At 40.4% G+C, this 19,780-nt stretch overlaps 1 protein-coding gene and 1 non-coding gene across 7 annotated transcripts in view; both read right to left on the bottom strand.

The window, feature by feature from the left end:
- Positions 1 to 19,780, bottom strand: part of APP (amyloid beta precursor protein) — a 262,737-nt gene that overhangs the window by 42,633 nt on the left and 200,324 nt on the right. The gene's annotated exons all lie outside the window — the stretch shown is intronic.
- Positions 10,751 to 10,854, bottom strand: LOC114219555 (U6 spliceosomal RNA). Its single transcript, XR_003611407.1, has one exon. It is a non-coding gene; the product is annotated as a U6 spliceosomal RNA (small nuclear RNA).

Here is a 19,780-nt window from a genome sequence, read left to right as displayed (position 1 = left end):
CTTGACTGGAGCTGTATCTATCAGAAGAACAGATATGGGGAGTAAGACAAGTTCTCCTCAGACATGTTTGCAATATCCCAACGTATCATGGCCACTTGAAATGTAAGCCTTGAGAGCTCATGTCCATGTGGACACAGCCCAAGGGGAAGCACCGATAGGAAAATGGGAGTTCTCCAGATTCTAGCAGAATTTTGCAGGTGTTTTGGGGAAAAAGCCCATATTAGAATCCCCAAAAGGGGTTTATCGTATACTAAATTCTGTCGTATAATAAACATGCCACCCACAATGAAGTACCATGTCCCAGCTAAAAAGCCTTTACAGTGTCGAACTGGAGTGCTTGACAATAACATCAGGTAGGTAGCTATTGTTAAGAACTACAAAGAGCAACCTATTTCTTATCCAAATAGACGGTTATAGGTCTTTTTCCCCCTTACATCACTTCCATATCAACATCCGTTAGATGTTAAAAAAAAAAAAAAATCAACCTCATTTTTTTATTCTGCAAAGAACAAAGAGAAAATTGTGTAGGAGATGAAACATAAAGTAGACCCAACGCTTTTGCTCATTAACTTCGGATATGCTTTCCTTTTAGACAATGATGATGTGAGATGGGCCAGCTCTGCTTTCAAGTTACCTAATGAATCATTATTCCTGGTACCAGAAGGTGGATTCTATTGAGCATGTTGGAAAATTAGCCCAGATGGCCACTTTCCCAGTTGCCTGAGACAACCGCCTTCCATGATGTACAGCTTGCAAACCCACATGGGAAACCTCGCCCTGCTATTTCCTTCTTAAATGGTTTCTAATCTCCACACTTCCTAGACCCAGCACTAGACCTCAGCCAAGGCCCTGATGCTTTTCCTGTTGAAAATTTACATGGAATGCTAGTAATTTCCTTTCTTTAAAAAAAAATTTTTTTGCTTAAAAATGTTATTTTCAGGGCATCTGGGTGGCAACATTGGGTAACTGTTCAACTCTGATTTCGGCTCAGGTCATGATTTCAGGGTTCTGAGATTAAGCCCCATGTCAGGCTCTGTGCTGGGTGGGGAGCTTGCTTAAGATTCTCTTTCTCAGGGCACCTGTTGTGGCTCAGTCAGTTAAGCGTCTGCCTTCGGCTCAGGTCATGATCTCAGGGTCCCGGGATTGAGTCCTGCATCAGGCTCCTTGCTCAGTGGGGAGTCTGTCTGCCACTCCCCCTGCTTATACTTTCTCTCTCTATCAAATAAGTAAATAAAATCTTAAAAAAAAAAGATTCTCTTTCTCCATCTCCCTTTGCCCCTCTCCCCCAATCTCTCCCTCTCTTAAAAAAAAAAAAAGTTATTTTCATCTCAGCATAGTTAATTAAACCTTTCCTATCCTCCAGTGTGCTCTGAAAAAGTCTCAACTCAAACTAAAACAAAACAAAAACAAAAGAGACTTCACTTCAAATTATGACACATTTTATGAAAAGTTATCAGTTTGGTCTGAGATTGCTAGTCTTTACATAATCAGATTTAAAAATGTAACTACCTTTCTCTGAATACATAATATTAAAACATGGTCATCTTCAAAAATATGTAATTCATTCACTTTAAAATTTAGAGTCCTCTATACTAACTCCCATAGTGCTCCAACAGCTTTTCTTTTCTTAGTGTGATGTAAGCAATCTTTATTTGAATATATTTTAAGCTTCAACAACAAATTAAAAAATGATTCACATGATGGTGCATTTATACATGTCTTTTCATCTTCCAAGTGCAGTAAACATTAATTATCCCTGGTTAATTAAAACAACCATGGTTTACAAATTTACCCATTAATCAGCCTCAAGCAAATGCAAAGCATTTAAAGCTTTTCATAATTTGAACCAATTAAATATGGAAATTATTTTTTTTTAAATGAAGAGATCATAAATTTAAGACACGCAGCCCTTTGATTTAAATTTGATAGTATTTTAGAAAGAAAGTTGGACAGTTTTTTGGATTCATCAAAATCAGGGGAAAGAAAAATAAAACTGCTTGGGATGGGTTGAATTATCTTTTCCTTAAAGATATCTCGAAGCCCTCATTCCCCAGTATCTGTGAAAATGACTCGATATGGAGAGGGTCTCTGCAGATATATTCAGGTAAAGACGAGATCATACTGGAATAAGACAGGCCCTCGATCCAATATGGAAGTAGGGGAGACCCTACTGGAGTTCAGGTGAGCTCTTGATCATTTCGGAGGAGACACACAGCGACAGAGACAAAGGGGAGAATGCTAATGTGAAGGCAAAGGCAGAGACTGGAGTATCTATGAGCCAAACAATATCCAGGATTGTCAGTGACACCAGAAGCAAGCGAAAGGAATGGAAGAGATTCTACCCTAGAGCCTTCAGAGAGCGCATGACCTTGTGGACACCTTGATTTCGACTTCTGGCCTCCAGAATGATGAGACAATACATTTCTGTTGTTTTAGGCCACCCAGTTTGCTGTAGTTAGTGATGGCAGCCCTAGGAAACCAAAACACCACCCATAAGATGAATATTAACCATTCGCAAATATGATAACCATTTCTGGCTATAGAGTCATCACGTTGGAATAGAATGTGGTTTCTTCCTGAGCCCTTTACTCCAGGCTGCGATAGGAAGACTGGGGAGAAGAATAAAGAACTCTTATCATCTAATAGTCTCATCTGATTAGTGCAGAGATGCTTCCCCCTGAATAGCAGCATGTGGTTCAGTGGTGACCTAATGGCTCCTTCATTTCAGCAACTCTCTTCCCATCTGCAGAAGACACCAACCACTTTCCTTTCTTGACCATCAATGTCTGCATGCCTTACCCAGATAAGGCCAAAGGAATTTTGGATACCAGTGTCAACTCTTAAGCTCAGTGAGGAAGTGGAAGGGTTTCAGTTTCAAATACCCTGGAAACACAAAGGTTATGCCATATCCTCTCTAAGAAGCCAGAAGCTGAGCTGTCCCTGGCAGCGTAGTGTGTGGCAAATGCCTGGCACGTTTCAGGTTTCCAGCATGACGAAAACACCACCATCTCTAATGACAAAACAGAGTCTGCCACCATACCTCCATTCGGCAACTAAACAGAGAAGCTGGGACAGCTGGAGTCCATCTCCCGCGCTGAGCTTATCAGTTTCAATTTAAAATTCACATTTGACCAGCTGGATCTTGAAAAAAAGATTCTGTAGCCTCTTTATTCTTGTATGACATATAGATGAGTGGAATAGAATATTTTATAAAGTAGCATGTTTAATAGCAACTTCAAGGTTCTCTGTGACCTTGTGGGTCAAGACAGGAGGAAAATATGGCTTCCAATACCCAGTTATGGACTATATCACGCTACATACTTTGTTATACTATCTGGTCTCTCCTTCTGCTTTCACATGGGGAATGTTTGGCTTTAGTCACTCAGAGACAAAATTAAGAGTGTGTGGATAAATTAGTGAAAAACAAATGTTAAAACCCCACCAAATCTTTCCAAGTGAAGTGTATGCTTTTTACATACCGAAGAGATCTTGTATTTGAAATTCATAAAGGGGGAGTGGAAGCCGCCAAAGGGAACCTAGTTCCAATGATTTAGGGTACAGAAGCAGGAAAAATATCTTCCATGGTCTCCCCTGAGTTTCTGAAGATAAGGAACCCATGTCAACTTAAGAAGATGAGGATTGAGGAATGCTGAAGACGGAGGGTACACTGGATATATCCAAAAGCATGGGTTAGTCAAATGTTACAGACTGAACCACTGCCCCCCACCCTCCACCCCAAAATCATATGTTGAAGCCTTAATCCCCAATGTGGCTGTATTTGGAGACAGGGCCTTTAAGAAGGTCATTAAAGTTAAATGAGGTCATAAGGATGGGGCCCTGTTCTAATAGGATTGGTGTCCTTTAGAAGAGGAAGAGACACCAAAGATCTGTCACTCTGTCGGAGAAAAGGCCATGTAGGGACAGAGCAAGAAGGCAGCTATCCACAAGCCAAGGAGAGAGACTTAAGGAGACCCTAAAGTAGTAAAGACCTGATCTTGGATTTCCAGTTTCCAGAACTGTGGAGAAAAACAAAAACCAAAAAACCATTTCTGCTGCTTAAGCCACCTGGTCTGTGGAGTTTTGTTATGGAAGCCTGAACTCACTAAGACACTCACCTCATCACAGCCAGATAAAAGAAAAAGCAAAGGTCAAAACAACTTTCTCTAAGGCACTTTTGTTTCTTTTTCTTTTTGTGTTTTTTAAAGAAAGATGATAGCCAAAGATGAGAGAAGTAGTATAAATTATCAAGGGGTCCCCAGGGGAATTTCTTGTACTCTACCTTTCATAGAGGTGACAAGGAAGTGATTTATTTCAGAGATGACTCAGTGCAGGGTTTGAAAGTACATGTGACCTTTGGAGCTTTTCAATTTTCTTTATTTTTTTATGGCCATTTGCCAAGAAAATTCTCATATACTCCCCTCTGCTACTTTCTTCACTGCAGGTGGAGAGAAAGGGCCAAATGACAATTTCCCTATGTGTCTGGGGAATTTCCAGGTATGTGGTCTCTTCTCTTTGCGGAAAATGAGGAGATGGTATGTGATTTCTTTTTTTTTTTTTTAAATTTGATTTCATATGGATTTTTTTTTTAGATTTTATTTATTTATTCATGAGAGACAGAGAGAGAGAGAGAGAAAGAGAGAGAGGCAGAGGGAGAAGCAGGCTCCCCGCTGAGCAGGGAGCCCGAAGTGGAACTCGATCCCAAGACCCTGGGATCATGACCTGAGCCGAAGGCAGACGCTTAACCATCTGAGCCACCCAGGCTCCCGATGGTATGTGATTTCTATGCCCAGCCACCACACAAGATACTTTAAGAAGCAAAGGAATATAATTTGCTTTCCTGTGTAACCGGCAAAATACGCATACCACTGCTTAACAGAGTGAGTCGCCTCTCAGGTTTGTCACCTGGAGGTGGTTCTCAGCACACCCTTTCTTGGTAATTTTTTTGTCAATTCCCTGAGAAAGACACATTAAGCTCTCTGACAATCTGAGCTAACACTAAGCTCTCTGACAATCCTCCAAGAGTAAGCTTTTACTGTTTGTCATCTCCGATGCTGACAACTCCGAGCGTATTTTGTCAATTTTCCCTTTCACTCCTTATTAAAATAATATCACTCTGAATTTGAAGAGAGCCTAAATGGATAATTTCTTTAAGTAAAATGTCACCATCGATAACAGCAAATGAAGAATCTACAGAGGGAAGAAAAGGTTCTGATAGAGTAGTAGATTCACGATTTCTGGAAGGAACACAAAAAGAAATAAATGGGGGAAAACGTTATGAGAGATATCGTTTTCTGACTGCAGCTTATGGCAATCCTTTTTCGTAGCTAATAAGAAGTCTTAGTTTGGATAAATAAGACCATCAGCTCTGTCACACCTAAACAAATTCTCAAAGAATCTGAACTTTGAGGTTAGTAATGCCTCACTTTCACATTTTATAGTCACAGCATTAGAAATCCATGTGGCAAAAAAAAAAAAAAAAAAGAAATCCATGTGGCCTATTTACCAGGCTATATTAATTTTCAGTGACAACAATGGCCGTTCTTCCATGTTCAAGACCAGCACAAACTGTAATCTAAGGCTGTAAGAATCCTTACATTTTTGCCATTTCACATAAGCAAGACTTCTGAATATTTAAAAGTCACTTGGGGAGGTAAGCAAAATGCAGCTTTCTGAAGGTCAGAGGTGGGGCCCAGGAATGTGTATTTTCCAAAGGATTCCTCCATATTACTGAGCTTTGATTGGCCCCAAGAACACATTAAGAACCTACGGCTTTCAGAATAACAATTTCCACGGGGAGTGTGTTGGATGAACTCTCAGATGCCCTTCAAAGGCTTACAGCAACCAGGCTGAGGACATCAGCAAATGCCAGGTAGTCTTTTCTTTTTATTGGCTGAGGGCACAAAGCTGCAGGAATCCTGCAAAACAGTGAGGAATGCTCAAGCTAGGAGGAAAGCTCAAGCTAGGAGCCATGGGTCACTCAGCTCACCACACTAGCCTGCTCTATTAGTGGGCTGTTCCAACGACTTCAAGCTCCAGCCCAGATGCACAAGGCCTTACAGACAACCAGCACACTCAGACTCAATCTCCCACAGAGGGCTCCCAATTCTGTCCTAATGGGACTATTCTTTTAAAAAGCATATTTGTTCACACCCACGTACGTGAGGGCCTGCTCTGATTTCCGAAGGGCTCTGGCAAGACATACTGAAACCCTTGGCCCTTGGCTGTTTTTATAGCACATTCACGGACGCTAATTTTGTTTTTGTTTTTTTTTTAAGTTTTTTGTTTTTTTTAGATTTTATTTATTTGACAGAGAGAGACACAGTGAGAGAGGGAACATAAGCAGGGGGAGTGGGAGAGGGAGAAGCAGGCTTCCCACTGAGCAGGGAGCCTGATGCGGGGCTCGATCCCAGGACCCTGGGCTCATGACCTGAGCCGAAGGCAGACGCTTAACGACTGAGCGACCCAGGCGCCCCATGGATGCTAATTTTGATCAAGCCACTAAGTCACCCAAATCCTTAGTCTGAAAATTGAGAGGTTTGATTCCACTCTTCTGTTCCTTTGAAGAGGTATAGACAGCAGTGTGGATGCAGGTCCATACCATCAAAGAGATCTAGGAAAGCAAAGTCTCTTTCATATCATCATTCAACATCTGACTTACATATGGACTCCATGATAATCAACGGAGAGGCTGTTTAGGACCCCACCTTTTTTGATAACTGGGGTTTAGTAAATTCACAGACAGCCTTGCCTTCATTTCTCTTATAGCTAAAGGAAACTTAGATATTTCTTGAAACAGCTTCCTTTTTCTCTTTCCCTCATGATAACTGACATTGCCAACAGGAGTTTGGAAACTGTTCAGTTTGATGCTTAGCAGAAAATTGAGGGGCTGTTCCTGTCATTGTTACTATCCTCAAAACACTTAAATTTGGTTGGTTTGCTCCAAGTGTTTATTCTCAATATTAAAAAAAGAGAAATTGCTAAGAACTTCTGGAACTCATTTTGACTGATATCAACTACCCCTACCCTAATAGAGAGGATAGCAATAGTGTATTAGAAAGTTATTTCCTTCCTTTTTACCAGAATTACAGAGAAACTGAGAGCTCTGGGGTGACCACAGAATTTATATAAAATCCTGGGAGAAGAAAACAGAGATGAGCTAACGTTCACTGATTATTTAGACTTGTGGCTTAGACCATTTCCACCTAAGTTTCTTGGAATGTTGCACTTCCAGCCAACATCACATATTGCTAGTTCTTTATAACTTTAGGGGCCCTGAACCCCAAAATGAGAGAAATATAAAGAGTTGGCTGACAAGGGGATCCTGAGTCTTGTATATCATTTGTCCTTTCTTTATAGTTATTTTAAAGGTAGTAACGCTGATCAAAAAAAAAAAAACAGAGGCGCTTAGGTGGCTCAGTCGGTTGCGCATCTGACTCTAGGTTTTGGCTCAGGTCATGATCTCAGTGTCGTGAGATTGAGCCCCGCGTTGGGCTGGAGTCTGCTTGAGATTCTCTCTTTCCCTCTCCCTCTGCCCCTGCTCCCACGCTTGCTCTCTAAATAAATAAATAAATAAATAAATAAATAAATAAATAAAATCCTTAAAAAATATATCAATAGTACTGAAGGGTGTCAAAGTTATAAGCAGTTGTGTCTCTCTCCACAAGTGTACCAGTCAGTGTATGTATCTGCAGGCATCTGGTGCTAAATTAGAAAAGACCTCACATTTTATGAGGTAGAGTCAAAGGTCCCATAGGTGACACGCATACACTGAGCTATAGCTTATGAAAGTGCCTTTTCACTTACTCTTATCATGACAGCAGTAGGACAGTGGATTTTTGAAAATTAGTAATTTGATAGTTTAAAAAATTATGTTTTGATTTGTACTATTTAATCATGAGCAGTCGTGCATCATCGATGACTGCTCAACAATTCTGTATTTGTTCCTGTGAATTGGAGCTGTTGTATTCAAGGAATTAGTCAGAGAGAATGATTCATTTAGGTTATCACCTTAAACATTTTTTTTGTGGCATCTAGTTTTCATCATGTGGATTTAGAATGTAACTGTGTAGGTAATACGACTGGCTCACTGGGGTGCCAGGATAGATCCTCACCGTTTATTCACTGCTCATTAACTTAAATACACTCTAAACCAGTAGTTCCCAAAGGTTAGCATGCATCAGAGTCACCTGGACAGCTTGCTGAAAGACAGATCGCTGATCCCACCCTGGTGTTGCTGGCTCAGAAGGTCAGGGGTGGGACCAGAGAATGTGCATTTCTAACAAGTTCACCGGGGATGCTGAGGCTGCTGGCCCAAGGACTGTTCTAACTGAAGAATTCGGTTAGAGAGGATAGCAATAGTGTATTAGAAAGTTATTTCCTTCTTTTTTACCAGAATTACAGAGAAACTGAGAGCTCTAGGGTGACCACAGAATTTATATAAAATCCTGGGAGAAGAAAACAGAGATGAGCTAACGTTCACTGATTATTTAGACTTGTGGCTTAGACCATTTCCACCTAAGTTTGTTGTAAAGACAGGCATTTGTAATTCCTTATACTTAAAAATCTCCTTCAGGAGACACAAATGCATGAGATTTGATTCATACCCTCAAAGAGCTTATACTTAGGATGGGGCTATTAGTTGATATGTACACATCAAAGCAATAGTAGACACACGTGATATATAAAATCTACGATCAGAGGGCGGGTGCTTTGTGTGAATCAAAGATTTAAAAAGGGAGAGGACATGAGAGTTGGGGTTTTGAAGGAGGAATAGGATCTCAACAGGCCAAGACTGGGCATGGGTGCCGCAGACAGATGGAACAGGATCAATAAATGTATCCGCGGCCGTAGGTATACTATCAGCTTTACCGGAACGAAAGGAGTTAGTAGTATCTGCTTTGGCTGTCCATGGTTATTTTGAGGACCAAATGAGTCTTTAAGAGAGCCAAAGGCAACCAAGTACAGAAGGCAAACGTACAAAAAAGACCCAAAAATCTTTTTCTTTCTTCTCCTGTTCCTTCTTCTAGGTACATCTGAGGGGCGACCCATGAACTGTGCTCGCACAGTCGTGAACACGACTCCTGCCCTGGCTTGGGAGACAGCCTAATGATGTGTATGATTTGAAGGGCTTCAGCCGCTGACATTCACAGAGCTAAAACCTTTCTGTCGGATCCCTCACAAATGATTAAGCCCTGGCTGCAGATTATTACCTTATGCTTTCTGAGAAATCTGTGCTTGTTCTGCGTGGAAAAAATCTAATGGCAATCATATACGAGAAGGGATGGCAGTTGTCATTTTTCGTATGTTGGTATACGATTTCTAAGCAAACAGAGAGTACAAGTGTGACAAAAAAATCCTGCAAAATGAACAATGCAGCTGATTTTTATGTCCTTTATAAACGCCCCAACACTGACTTAAGTATTCAAGGGTGTTGAGTCTTTGAGCTTTGGAACCATCTTTACTTTTGGAACCATCTTTACTGAGTCGTATCTGCTAAAAGGGGGCCATTTTTTTAAAAGATTTTATTTATTTATTTGAGAGAGAGAATGAGAGAGAGAGAGAGAGAGAGAGAGAGCATGAGAGGGGGGAGGGTCAGAGGGAGAAGCAGACTCCCCGCTGAGCAGGGAGCCCGATGCGGGACTCGATCCCGGGACTCCAGGATCATGACCTGAGCCGAAGGCAGTCGCTTAACCAACTGAGCCACCCAGGCGCCCTAAAAGGGGGCCATTTTCAAAGAAAAGTTGTGGAAGGGGCACCTGGGTGGTTCAGCTGGTTAAAGAATCTGCCTTTGGCTCAGGTCATGATCCCGGGGTCCTGGGATTGAGTCCCATGTGGGGCTCCCTGCTCAGTGGGGAGTCTGCTTCTCCCTCTCCCTCTTCCTGATGCTCCCCCTGCTTGTGCTCTCTCTCTCTTCCTGTCAGATTAATAAATAAATAAATAAAATCTTTTTTTTTTTTTTTTTAAAGCTGAATAAATAGCTCTCTGCACCCAGTTTTGTTTAGCTTGGCCTTAGCAGGGACACAGAACAAATACCAGTGGATACAGAGACATCAGAGTGGAGTCGGTCTTCAGTCTTACTGACCAGATGTATGATGCGGCACATCCTGGTTGCTCTGAGCCTATAAAACGATGCAGTTGAGCCAGCTGAAAGCTAAGGTTCCCTTCTCTAATAATTTTCAGTGAGTGATGGTGCAAGTAAGGAATGGCTGTCAGATGCTTCTACCCAATACCAAGAGACATGGCAATCAACATCTCTCAGCTTAATGAGTGCAGCCTCCTTCCCAACTCCATTTCCCCAAAGTCTCCCCAGGCAGATTCTAAGTAGGAAAGATTGTGCCCCATACCTGCAATATATCTGAGCACAGAATCTGGAAAATGGTAGGTGTTTAATAAATACTCATTAAGATCCAACATCTGTGATTAATTCTTGCATCCCTTTGCTAGTCACGATAGCAAATATATATGTGTCCTTTTCTTTTATGGTCGTAAAAAACACATAAACATAAACCTTACTATTTTAACCATTTTTAAGTGTACAGCTCATTGGCTTTAAACACATTCACAATGCTGTGAAACCATCACCACCATCTTTTTCCAGAACTTATTTTTATCTCCCCAAACTGAAACTCTGTGCCATTAAACCCGAACTCCCCATTCCCTCAGGACCTGACAACTATTATTCTACTTTCAGTCTCTCTGAATTTATTACTCTAGATGCCTCTAGTCAACCTCTAGTTATAAGTGAAATAAAAAAAATAGGGGATGCTTCATAAATTTGCATCTCATACTTGGGTAGGGGCCAATTTAATCTTTTCTGTATTGTTCCAATTTTAGGAGATGTGCTGAAGTGCGCACCACAGATACACCTCTGAAACCTTCTGGTACTGCTTATAAATTCTTTGAGCAGTGACTGAGAACTAAGGTGTTTGTTAGTGATATCTGAGTGGCAATGATAATGGTAGTTTCCTTTTTATTTGATAAAATCTGTTTGATAAGAGAGAACTATAACAATTTAAAAATTGTAACTATTAACTATAACAACAAAGTTTCATATATGAAAATTTTAGAAAACCACTTACTGGAATTATTGGAACTTACAGCAAGAAGCATGTGTTATTAGGTCATAGTCTTTAGGTAAAGAAAACAGTTTTAATGTAATACAGAAAGGTCACATTATGAACGATTAATGCTTTCACATCCAGTTACATACATAATACTTTTCTTATGGTGCGCATCATATCAAAAAGAGCATGTTTGGCAACTTTCCTTTCTATCACATATACTGACTAGCACTTGAGAGTAAACCCATTTTAATTCTTTCAAGTCTTAGTAATCAACAAGACGAAGGTAGGCTTTTGGGAGAAGAGTGACTAATTCAGAATTCTGAACAGCAATCTTTCTTTCGACCTCCCCCAACCCTTGCCCCAAACCCAGAAAGTGAAATTTGGTTTGCTTCTAGAGTTTCCTAAATAAAAACAATATGAAATGCTAATAAGTATAATCATTTTAATAAGATATGTTCCCTCCTGTACTCCCAGCCCTCCACTGCTCATGCCCCAGGAAGTTCCTTCATAACTTGGCAAAGCTTCAGAAGCACTCATTCTTGCCCCAGAGTTACTGCGTCGCTATTACAGCCTCGGAAAGAGAGGAGGTGAAAAGTTTGCCAAGTTCCAGCCGGCTCAGGCTTTTGCTTCTGAGAGGCATGAAACTTCAGCTGCCCCTTCTTCCTTCTCTAAGATAACAATATCTATGATCTCTGTGCGTCTTAGGACCAGGTTTACCAAGTTCAGTGTGAAAGAGGAAGCTGAACACATGGTTTTTCTCTCTGCTCTCAGGAGATGGGCAGGCTCATCTAAGTACCACCCAAACCAAGAGCAAAGACAGAGGCGTGCACGAGCCAATACAAGGGGTCACCATTTACTGTTTCAAAGACACAGGAAGATTTAACTCATGTTTTAATAAGCATATGTAAATGAGTAATATTTATAAAAAATTAAACACATCAAATAGGCTATTTTAAACCCACTGTCTTATGTCAATACATCTATGAACAATAGTTGAAATTAAGTAACACCCCGGCCTTGGCCCTTTGACCACCTGTTTCTGACTCAAAGTCCAAAAGTCTCTCTCTGAATGGTGTTTTGATTCATAGCCAGTCAACATTCCTTTGTACAACTGCCTCATAATTTGAAATGGGTTAGTGGATTGCTCTCTTGTTGTCAATCGGGTATGTACCCTACTGTCTACGACTTACTTTCTCAAGCGGCCCATCGTATATATGACAGGAGAACAGTTCACAGAAAGTAATGGGGTTCACTAAGGGAATACACTGCAAAATTTGTTTCTGAGTTAAACAGCAAGAGGCAAATTAACATTCCTCCATACTCTGTCTCACATACAAACATTCATCTCATTGCCAGTTAGTCTTTGTGGAAATATATTTCAAAAGTAATTTCAATTTCAATGCATCTCTTTATTCAGGCTGGCAGATCTACTACACTTTTTCCCTCCTCTTTCAAAATATGAACCTTGAAGGCAGCTGCTTGTGAAAGGTAAAATAACCAGCTCGTCTTCCAGTCTAAAATCACTAGCTTTTCCCAAGACTCTACCAAAAAAAAAAAAAAAAAAAAAAAAAATCAGGACATACCTGCTGTAGGGTTCTACGCCAGGAAGTAGTCTAGCAGCCACTGCTGTGGTCAGGCCTCACTTTTCAATCATTTTTAGTTACTAAAGGTTTCTTTTTGGATTTTGATTCAAATTACAGGGCCATACATAAGAGCTGGTGGGTTAAGAAAGGACTTGAGACCCATACTGGATCGTCATGGGAATCGGCAGAGCTTGGTGTGGGAGACCAAGTTCACCCACTTGGCTGAGGTGTCCACACACAAAGACAAATAAGAGAAATGGCATGAGAACAGATAAAAACTACTGATATGTCACAGTCATCATGATTTAAGGAAAAGCAAAATTTGGAGTAAAAGGTGACAGCTGGCTAAATTAATTTTCCTTACCCTCCAAAATGAGGTCAAAATGGAATCATTTCATAAAAATGAAATACCCTATGATCCAGCAACTTCACTTCTGGGTATTTATCCAAAGAAAATGAGAACACTCCTAAGTTCACTGCAGCCTCACTTATAATGACCAAGACATGTAAACAACCCACGTGTGAATGGGTGAATGGATACAGAAGATGTGGTATGCACGCGTGCACACACATGTACACATTCATTACATACAATGGAAAATGATTTAGCTGTAAAAAAGAATGAAATCTTCCCATTTGTGGTAACACAGATGGACCTTGATAGCATTACCCTAAATAAGTCAATCAGAGAAAGACAAATACCATATGGTCTCACTTATAGGTGGAATCTAAAAAACCCCATACTCATAGATACAGAGAAGAGACTGGTGGTTGCCCGCAGCAGGGGTTGGGAGATGGGCTAAATGGGTAACAGGGGACAAAAGGTATAAACCTCCAGCTAGAAAATAAGTCATGGTGACATATAGCATGCTCACTATAATTAAAACGCCTGTACTGCATATTTAGAAGCTTCTAAGAGAGCGGATCTTAAAAGTTCTCATGACAAGGAAAAAAAAATCTCTTTTTGTAACTCTGTATGGGGACAGTTGTTAACTAGACTTATTATGGTGATCATTTTGCAACATATACAGCTATTGAATCATTATGTTGTTCACAAAAAATAAATTAAACAAATAAGCGAAACGAATGGGTCCGTTCTGGAAGAGCAACTCTCTTGCTAAGAGGGGGACAAAGATAATACATTTAGAGGTAGGCAAATAAACATTGGTCATACCTGTAATTCAGGTGACTACACTGGGGAACATGAAAAGAAGCCTGGAGACTATCCTAAAACTAAAGAAGGACCATGTCTTTGGTAATTAATGAAACAAATGTTCTTGTTTCCAAATACTTAAATCAGCTATAAAATAATAAATGGACATGCATTTAAAAGCCATTCCTTATGCAAAACGAAAAGCATGAGTCCAATAAGTTGACACCTGTCTCTCACTTTCTCTTATGATTGATTTTCTCCTTGATGTTCTTCCTTGACTAACAATTATACATAAGGATACTTAGAATTCTCAGTAGAAATGAAGGTTCCATTTTGTTCTTTGGCAAATGCTATAAATATTCTATTTTAAACTTAGACTACTTTGGATTCATTAAATCCCCAAATCAGTAGGTTTGTTAGGGGCAGAGAATGGAAACACTGTCTTTGAAATAAGCATGCTGAATTTTCCCCGAAGAGTAGAACATTTTATCAAGAGGCCATAGTAAAATTGTAATAATAAATTATAAGCATTCTTTCACGAGCACAAGTCCCTTGATCTCCTGCCACATATTTCACTCCTACCCCATTCACTGTGGATTTATTCAGTCAGAGATCCTTCCAACATCTGGTTTATAATAATGCGTGTTTTTACTAATTTTGAATGCTAAAAGAAAAAAAGCCCAGGGTATGAAACAATGATGCCTTCCTTCCCCTTTGCTTCCTACTGCCTTTCTCATAAATTGGTCATTATAGCATTCTGTGAGATAACCATCTTGGAATTGTGAGCGCCAATATTTTTAGCCTTGAGGTAGCTGCAAAATGAAACACTTTGATAAATAACCTCAGTGCTGATAGAAAGGGGAGAAAAGAATTCTTTTAGCAAAGATTTAAAGAAGATTACAAAGGGCATAAAACCCCAATCGTTTTTGAAATAGCAATGTGACAAAGCAAAGGGTGAGCTGAACGGCAGGGACAAAGGGATTCTGCTTTTTGGGAGGGTTAAAAGACAATTAAAACAGTATGTGGACACAGAAGAGGATGCATATTTCCTGAAAATACTTACTCTATCATTTGCTGAATAAAAAGGAAAGTCCTAAACAGCTATTTTAAATGAATAAGGGGACTTTACCCCCCTCTATAAACAATGCCTTAAGCCTTTTCTTGCAAGGAAACTTCATAATTTGCGTGGAGGTAACTTTTGTTTTTTAAAAAATGGAAAACATGAAGTACTATATGGCTGTGCCTGGGAATTTGCACATAATAATTCTAACAGAACTGAAGAATTATTATAAAATAATAAAAAACCAAGCTTTCATAAAATAGAGCGGTTTTGATAATTCATACTTACTGGTGAAGCAATCAAATAAATAGTCTCAGACTCTGACAAGACAGTGAAACCAGGCAACATACTTAATAAATCAAGTGTCAAGTACGTAAATTGGGCAGATAACTAAATAGCAGAGGGTCATGGAAATTATATAGGACAATAATGGAAAACGTTATTAGTTACAGTATTAGAACTGTGCTTTATTCTTTTTGCTACCTTTGCCAACTGCACCCATTTTGTTGGCTTGACCAATCACAGCTGTAGAGAATGCTGTAGCCGAGGAAAGAGATTTGTTTTGTGCAACACTGTTAGGTGCTAAGGAAGGAGCTCAGGGTGGATCCTTAGGGTTACGAAGGAGTCCACCTGATCAGCGTAAGTGAAGGAGCATCTACCTTGCATCCTGGGGATCTGCTTCAACCTTGTCGACAATTACTAATACGCACCAAGTACCAGGTCCTCTGCTGGATCCTAAGGATGCAAAGAAGGCCCAGACCTGTCCTGGAAGAGCTCACAGCATGCGGGGTGGGTGGACATGTCAACTAGTAATTAAGTACCAAGTAAAGTACGGTATTAGAGGTCGATACAAGGTGCTTTAGACACTGAGGTTCAGCAGAAGGAAATTCCACCTGAGAGAGGAGCATGGGTGGCAGAGAAAGCATGAATTCTGGACTCGGGTAGACCCTGGGTCCAATTCTGCTATCATCACTTCACGATCTGTAAGGACAAGTTAGCAACCTCTCTCTAAGGTTTGGTTTCCACACCTGCAAACTGCGGGTGCTATCACTGAATTCACCAGAGTTGTCACTAGCTCACAGGCTGCACTTGTGTGAATCACAAGAAAGCCACGCTTCAAGCGCGACTAGACCCAACCTCCAAGGGCTTGCTTGGCTCTGTGAGTGAGATGCAGAACGTCAGCTGCACTTTTTACTTAAACCACCTGCCACATCTATATGTGGTAGCCCTGGACCTCAAGGATGAATGTTCATAAAGAACTTGGACCGTCAACATCATCAGTAACAGATACTCATTAGTTTGCTACGTGGCTGTCACCACACACCAGCTTGTGTCTCTTGCTCCCTATGCAGATTAGCCAAGGTTTTATAGGAACGTGGGTCTTTCAGTTGGGTATTGAAGGATATGCCACTTTTTTAAGCAAGGAAGAACGATTTACATGTCTTGTGACTGGCAAGAAATCATGGCTGAAGGAGAGGAAGGTGTCATGGAGAAATACTGGCCAAGGGAGAGGTCCCATACTTGAGACTGCAATAGGAATCAACTTCAAGAGGGATGCAGTCATTGCTTCTTTATATACACTGACTAGAGTGTGGGAAATGTGTGGGATATTCTCATAGTCTGGGATATGGGACTGGGATTTAGCAGACAGGCTTTTTTTTTTTTTTTTTTTTTGGTAGACCTAGGGATTTGGGATTTACTGGAGTCAACAGTGAAGTAGCACAGACAGATGGGATTCCTCAGGAAAGCACAGTGGTGAACGAGGCCAGCACCGAATTCCCTGGCATGATGAATTCTACTGTCTGGTCAGCTACCCTTTACTGTTCTCACCAATTTCACACCAATTCCCCTTTTTGCCCTTCCTTCTTTCTACTGTGGCTAGCTTCTTCCTCATTTTTGTTCATAACAGAGAATTCTATGCTAACGGGAGTAAAAATTTTCTGAAGCAGATACAGCTATGTCACTAAAGATACCAGCAGTCCCTGAGACTAGAAAAACCCGTCATCTCCTGAGCACCTGCTACCCTGACCTAATACAACTACTGTATTTTCCTATAGGTGTTTTATTGCATTAAACATATCCGAATTGCCTGCATTTATAAGCACAAACTTTTATATAAAAGGCATGCATTTGTAGGTACTTCCAGATCTTGCTGTTTTGCCAGTGGACCGGAACTTCAGTATCCTCCTTATTTGCGCAGAACTGACTCTAAATCTAAAGTTTGATTATATAAAAAGGCAAGTCAGACTACTGACAAAGACTATCTGAAACTATTAGAAAGAGTACAAAATGTAAACTGGAAGAAATCTGTGAAGATCCTATTCAGAAAGGAATTTAAAACAAAATAAAACAAAAGAACAACCCCAACAACTTCTATTACAGAAAATTTCAAACTTTTACAAAAATAGAGAGAATATTACAGGGAACTCCCACTTTGCTTAAACAAATTAGCACCCATGGCCAACCTTATTTCAACTATAGTCCTCCTTTATTTTTATTTTTTTAAAGATTTTATTTATTTATTGGACAGAGAGAGACACAGAGAGAAAGGGAACACAAGCAGGGGAAGTGGGAGAGGGAGAAGCAGGCTTCCTGCAGAGGAGGGTCCCCGATGCGGGGCTCGATCCCAGGACCCTGGGATCATGACCTGAGCCAAAGGTAGACGCTTAATGACTGAGCCACCCAGGCGCCCGTACAGTCCTCCTTTAAAAGTGAGTGATTTTGGGGCACCTGGGTGGCTCAGTTGGTGAAGTGTCTGCCTTCTGCTCAGGTCATCATGCCAGGGTCCTGGGATAGAATCCTGCACTGGGGGGGGGGGGGTCCCTGCTCAGCGGGGAGTCTGCTTTTCCCTCTGCCGCTTGTGCTTTCTCTCCCTCTCTCTCAAATAAGTAAAAAAAAAAAAAAATATTTTTAAAAAAGAAATAAATAAAAGTGAGTTATTTTTAAATGTTCCTGCAAATGAAGAACAATGTAAGATAACTAAGCTCAATCCAGAAAAGGCGTTCTCCCCAGGGTCCTCTGTTCTATATATAGCTCTGATACTGGGAGCTCTAACGGCAGGTAAATAAGTCTGTTCATTAGGCCGACTTCTCTTTCTATAGGAAACAGCCATTTAAAAATGGAGGCAAGGGGGGCACCTGGGTGGCTCAGATGGTTAAGCGTCTGCCTTCGGCTCAGGTCATGATCCCAGGGTCCTAGGATCGAGTCCCGCATCGGGCTCCCTGCTAGGTGGGAGCCTGCTTCTCCCGCTGCCTCTGCCTCTCTCTCTCTCTCTCTGACTCTCATGAATAAATAAATAAAAAAAAAAATTAAAAAAAAATAAAAATGGAGGCAAGGAAGATTTTAAAAAAGATCATCTTTCAGGATTTGATATCTAGTACATTTAGAATGACAAAAATGAAAAAAAAATAACATGCTCTTATCCAAGTTCATAGTTGAGGTTTTCTTTTTCTGTAAGAAAAACATTTCCATGATTCTAATTTATCTGAATATTCTTCCGGTCGCTGAGATCTGAAGTTCACTGTATTGTCCTATTTTGGGCATTTTGTTAACACCCAAGATATCTGAATCGCCATCTGTTCTGTGGAAGTGTGACTTATTAGTGGCCACTGTCTTCAGCACTTATTTTGCTAAATAAAAAGCTCTGATAATTTAGTGAGAAAGAGTCAATCATAATTGGTCATTAACTTTCTAGTGCTTTGCAGTGGCTTATTTCTCTATAGCCTGGTATTACTAACACTATCTCAGTTGAAGACACATAGGAAAATAACCTTGTTAAGACAGGTATCAGGCAAAAATACATTCATCTAGAAGACCTGAGCTCCAGGTTGTTAAGAGTGATGATTTTTGTCCTTTCTTAGACTGAATGGAGAATTTTCTTCTACTTATTTGAAATACAGTATTTTAAAGGTTCCTCACAGATTTCTACCCCCAAATATAGGTAACAAGAATATTCATTTCTTACAGAAATGTAATTGAACGAAAGATTAATTGGCAAGCCTGTCTTCAGTCCACCGTATAGATGAAACACTCTCCTGATGATCCTCTTAAGATCTTGCTCAATGCTGAATTCCTTCTGAACAGAAGTTTAGATAACATTATTATGAAATTTCTTTTTCAAGCCTGCAGCCTGAAGTATACTTGATTCCGTGTGTTAATACACATTAGGAGCACACCATCATCACCTGATACATGCCAAATACTTGACAGCAATACAAACAAATTTATAGGGCAGTACTGAATTAGAAAAGACAGAGTACATGGCACTGGCACGAGATGTAAAAAGCAAGCCAAGGGGTGTTTCAGGCACTTCAAAAGAGGAATTCCTGTCAGGGGTGTACGCATCTACAACATCCGGGGTGTTCTGCTTTCAGATAACCTGCATCCATTTCCAACTCAATTAATGAAGGGCAGGTTTGTTATGGAGAGGGACAGATTGCTTATTTCCTGACAGCTTACATACCGAACCTCCGGGATACGACATACCGAACCTCCAGGATATGTACGTTTCTTTTATGATGAAAGATTCACTCACGTAACTGCTGCCTATGTGCTTTTATGAAGTAAAGTTAAACAAATATGGGCATTTGGGGGGTTTGTGGAGACTTACATTATGGGATGCTCTGCTCCCTTTCCAAGAAAAACAAAAGCGGGGGAACTTGTTTATATGAACTATGAAACGTGGCATGAGAAGTCGGGACATAAAAGATAGCATGCAATGTCAATTTCCTGGTTTTGAGAACTATTATAGTTATGTAAGGTGTTACTATTGAGGAAGGGGGGTGATGTGTATACTGGACTTCTCTGTACTGTTTTTCCATGAGTGTTTGATTATTTCAAAATAAAAGCTTAATGAAAGAGTCGGGGAGGCCACATATTTCATGACATTTAAACAACAACATGGCTCAGAGAATACTCATGG

The sequence above is a fragment of the Eumetopias jubatus genome, unplaced genomic scaffold (assembly GCF_037043125.1).
Source record: "Eumetopias jubatus isolate StellerSeaLion01/CBP00866 unplaced genomic scaffold, mEumJub1_p1.0 scaffold_1, whole genome shotgun sequence".
In the NCBI taxonomy this organism is placed as follows: Eukaryota; Metazoa; Chordata; class Mammalia; order Carnivora; family Otariidae; genus Eumetopias; species Eumetopias jubatus.
The sequence above is the reverse complement of the archived record's forward strand: the minus strand, read 5'-3'. Positions and strand labels throughout refer to the sequence as shown.